The 5,000-nt window shown below is 33.9% G+C and overlaps 2 non-coding genes across 2 annotated transcripts; one reads left to right on the top strand and one right to left on the bottom strand.

Annotated features, from left to right (window-relative positions):
• Positions 1-192: 192 nt before the first annotated feature.
• TRNAD-GUC (transfer RNA aspartic acid (anticodon GUC)) lies at positions 193-266 on the top strand. Its single transcript has one exon. It is a non-coding gene; the product is annotated as a tRNA-Asp (tRNA).
• Positions 267-2,427: 2,161 nt separating this feature from the next.
• TRNAC-GCA (transfer RNA cysteine (anticodon GCA)) lies at positions 2,428-2,498 on the bottom strand. The gene has a single exon. It is a non-coding gene; the product is annotated as a tRNA-Cys (tRNA).
• Between the last annotated feature and the right edge of the window lie 2,502 nt (positions 2,499-5,000).

The following is a 5,000-nucleotide window of genomic DNA, read 5'->3' as shown; positions in this document are numbered from 1 at the left end:
TCAATAGATTTTGAAATAAGAAAAATTGACTAGCAATTCGTGTCGTTCTCACTAAATAAAGTAAAGTCCATATTCATGTGAAATGAAGATAAATATATCACTCGCGTCTCTGTTACAACACAAAAATTCTACCTAGAAATTCTTTGAGTCAAATCATATAAAAAGTATAGATACTGTATACTTTAGTTCCCTGGGATTGTAGTTCAATTGGTTAGAGCACCGCCCTGTCAAGGCGGAAGTTGCGGGTTCGAGCCCCGTCAGTCCCGACGGATCCAATAATCAATAAATATATCAATGGATCTTTCCACTTTTTTGGAAAAGAACAACAATAGAATTTTACTTTTAATAGGAAGTCTTCGGATGATTCTTAGGTCTTTTTTTTTTCTTTTTGAGTTTATTTTCTTCTCATTTTCAAACAAATAGAAAAATTTCCATTACTTGAACTAGAACAAATTCCTAAAACGGATATGTGGCTTAATACTAGAAAATTTTTTGATTGGTAAGATTTTATTTAGGATTTCAAAAGATAACATAGTAGGTCTGGTTTTTCAATTTCTCGCGTCTATCTAATGGAATAGAATTCCAGATGTTTCTCGGGAGTACATGTATAAATGGAATTTGTTTCTTGTACAACACCCAATTTTTTATTAAAATTACCTTGACAAAATACTTTTCAGATTGATCCCATTTCCTTCTATTTTTTGTTTTTGGATTTTTGTAACCAGCGGAAGTGGAAACGAAAAAGTGAAACTTCATTAGATGATTGATTGTAGAAGAAAGACGTCAGGTTCTGGAAAAAAGAGTAAAAAAGAACGATAACTTAAGGGAATTCTTGATTAGCTAACAAATTCCATTTTTCTTTTTTTGGACTCCGTATGGATAAAAGAGCTTCCTATGGTATACTATTCAATTCGCGACCGCGAATTGATATGATAGCTCAAATATTGTTATTCCTGATATTAATCTGATTCAATATCATCAACAGATAAAATTTGGATCATCTCTATGGGATTAAATCCCGAGTTAATGGTACGTAAAAAAAACGATAAGATTATGGAAGTAAATATTCTCGCATTTATTGCTACTGCACTATTCATTCTAGTTCCTACTGCTTTTTTACTTATTATCTATGTAAAAACGGTTAGCCAGAATGATTAATTTGAATGAAACTTGATTTCGTAGTTCTTTGACGGATTCCAATTGCGTTTCTTAACTGAAACGAGCAGGCGCGAATCAGCAATATTCGATGAGAGCGGATAGTATGGTAGAAAGATTCATATGAATCTTTCTACCATACTATCAATTAGATTAGTCTTTTTTCGTGTAAGACGCTGTACTATAAACTATATATAATTTATGATAAAGATACAAACTTAATCCCAGTACCTGCCGAAAGAATCAAAGAAAAAAAAGTAAAGTTTGGTATATATTAAGAAAAAACCAAATTAGTAATCTTTTTTTATCATTGCCAAGCCAACCCAAGAAGAAAAGTAATTGAATTGATTGGCTGGTGGATAGATGCTCGAAAGAGTTCGATGGGATGAAAACTTCTTTGAATTTTGAAATGAAATATTGAAACAAAAGGGATCCGCTGTTCCCCATTATACTTATAAAACTTATCTAATTGAATTTTGATAAGAGTCCATTCGTGGAAATTTAAGAAAAATTCAATTAGATAAATTTCCTATCATCTATATCTCCTTTCGAAATATAAACGTGGGAATTATTGAAATATCTTTTTTATTGACATTATTATCTTTAAATACACTTTGCGAAGCGATCGATAAAACAAATGATAATGATACAGTTTTATTCCTCAACTAAACTAAATTAGTATTTCTAGAGTCCACTTCTTCCCCATACTACAAGTGAAAGAGAAAATGTAAAGACTACCATTAAAGCAGCCCAAGCCAGACTTACAATATCCATGTGAATTATGTCCCCTATTTCTATGAATATGAAGGAATTTTTCCATTATTGTTTCATAATAATAGTGAAATCCCTGGTACAGAGTCAAAAATTTTGGGGATTATTCCTTTAATGAACTAATCCAATACCTGAATACTCAGCTCAGAGACTCTTTTGAGTTTGTATAGAAACTATATTACGCTTTTCTTTATCCACAATTCGAAATTGGTTAGATATTCCCTCCCGCCGACTTCAAGGCCCAGTCAGTAATCGCGCCAACAGGGCTGGAAGGGAATGGAGAGTTTTCGATAATCCTTCTACTACTTACTAAAATTACTAAAAGTAAAATCTTTTCTTGAATCCTAGACACAAGAATTTACAGAACTTTTTTTTTTGAGAACCCCACAAGTACGTACCAAGAGACCCCTTCTTCTCCTTCCCCTCGGCCGACGAAGAATTCGGGGAGTTATCGATTATAGCAGTTGATAAGGGAGTTCGAGTCTTTTGTTAATTAGAATCAGGCGACACCCGGATTTGAACTGGGGAACAAGGATTTGCAGTCCTCCGCCTTACCACTCGGCCATGCCGCCAAAACGATACAAAATAGACGATACTTAAATAGTCCCTTTTGGGGGTAGATTACTGCACTTCGTTTTTTATTTATTGGACTTGCATTTTGAATCTCTTTTCCTTGGTTGCCCTTCCACTACTTACTAAATACTTACTAAAAGCAAAATCTTTCTTTTTTTTTGTTTTGATTCGATTCAGACCAAAAACTACGGACTTTCAGTCAAACTTCATGATAAACACGATCAATTGGAACCATTAACTATTGGCTTGACTGCGGTTTCATGAACGATTCGTAAATTTTGATTTCAAATTCTGTTTACCTAATGACATAAAAAAATCCAAAGGATAACTAATCATTATTGCATCTTTTCAAGAAAAAATCGAAAACTCTTTATTTCCTTTTTCTTTTTCTCAATTGCAATTATAACAAGAATTATGAGTATATGTAAACCCCGGAACCAGAACAAAAATTACACAGACGACAGTCAAGTATCTTATATATGATATATAGATATCTGCACGTGGTTAAATTGACTATTTAATAGAATAAACATAACCCGCTTTACAATACAACGATATTTTAGTAATTCTACAAATAGAGTACTAAGATAGGTAAAAATATCTCTTTTCTACGCAAATCCCTTTTTTTGTATTGTTACAAAAGGGCCAAAAATATTGATTAAATAAATGAACTCTTTATTGTTTCTGATTATTATGTCTTTATCTCGGCGAAGGGATCAAATCCTGCATCTGTTTCGTTTTTGGTATCCAATCGGGTTGGAATATGTAATATCATAATAATGGTAGAAATGGAACTGATATTCTATACTAAAACTCAATTTTATAAATCGAATTTAAGTTAAGTATAAGTAGCAGAATTCCTTTTGCATCTGTTACATTTTAAAATTTGAGTAGAAACTTTTCTGTATTCCCCCCTTCATACATATTTCATACATTCCATATATGCTCCTATATGAATATATAGTTTTTGTGTCAAATTTTATGTGATTTAGTAAACAGAATTTAAATTCCATCAGAGATAGCTCGGTCTATATGATTCAACGAAGGATGAGCCAAAAATAGGATTTTTCAATAAATGGGGAATTGCGTGCAAATGCTACGGGATGGAAATGGGGGAATGTCTACAATCCCTGGGTTTAATCAGATACAATTTGAAGGATTTTGGAGGTTCATTGATCAGGGTTTAACGGAAGAACTTTATAAGTTTCCAAAAATGGAAGATACAGACCAAGAAATTGAATTTCAATTATTTGTGGAAACATATCAATTAGCAGAGCCCATGATAAAAGAAAAAGATGCTATATATAAATCACTTACATATTCTTCGGAATTATATGTGTCCGCAGGATTAATTTGGAAAACCAGCAGGGCGATGCAAGAACAAACAATTTTGATTGGAAATATTCCTCTCATGAATTCCCTGGGAACTTTTATAGTAAATGGAATATATAGAATTGTGATCAATCAAATATTGCAAAGCCCGGGTATTTATTACCGATCCGAATTGGACCATAGCGGAATTCCGGTCTATATCGGCACCATAATATCAGATTGGGGAGGAAGATCAGAATTAGAGATTGATAGAAAGGCAAGGATATGGGCCCGGGTGAGTAGGAAACAAAAAATATCTATTTTAGTTCTATCATCAGCTATGGGGTCGAATCTCAGCGAAATTCTGGATAACGTTTTCTACCCGGAAATTTTCTTGTCTTTTCTGAATGATAAGGACAAAAAAAAAATTGGGTCAAAAGAAAATGCTATTTTGGAGTTTTATCAACAATTTGCTTGTGTGGGTGGGGATCCGGTATTTTCGGAATCCCTATGTAAGGATTTACAAAAAAAATTCTTTCAACAAAGATGCGAATTAGGAAGGATTGGTCGACGAAATATGAACCGGCGACTGAACCTGGATATACCCGAAACCAATACGTTTTTGTTACCGCGGGATATATTGGCAGCTGCGGATCATTTGATTGGAATGAAATTTGGAATGGGTACACTTGATGATATGAATCATTTGAAACATAAACGTATTCGGTCTGTCGCAGATTTCTTACAAGATCAATTCGGATTGGCTCTAGTTCGTTTAGAAAACGTGGTTCGAGGAACTATATGTGGAGCAATTCGGCATAAATTAATACCGACTCCTCAGAATTTGGTAACTTCAACCCCATTAACAACAACTTTTGAATCTTTTTTTGGATTACATCCATTATCTCAAGTTTTGGATCGAACTAATCCCTTGACGCAAATCGTTCATGGGAGAAAGTTGAGTTATTTGGGCCCTAGGGGAATTGACAGGGCGAACCGCGAGTTTTCGGATACGAGATATCCATCCTAGTCACTACGGACGTATTTGCCTAATTGACACGTCTGAAGGAATCAATGTTGGGCTTATTGGGTCCTTAGCAATTCATGCGAGGATTGGTCCTTGGGGGTCTCTAGAAAGTCCTTATTATGAAATTTCTAAAAGACCAAAAGGAGTGCATATGCTTTATTTA

The sequence above is a fragment of the Chenopodium album genome, chromosome 3, assembly GCF_948465745.1.
Source record: "Chenopodium album chromosome 3, dcCheAlbu1.1, whole genome shotgun sequence".
Lineage (NCBI taxonomy): Eukaryota > Viridiplantae > Streptophyta > Magnoliopsida > Caryophyllales > Amaranthaceae > Chenopodium > Chenopodium album.
The sequence above is the reverse complement of the archived record's forward strand: the minus strand, read 5'-3'. Positions and strand labels throughout refer to the sequence as shown.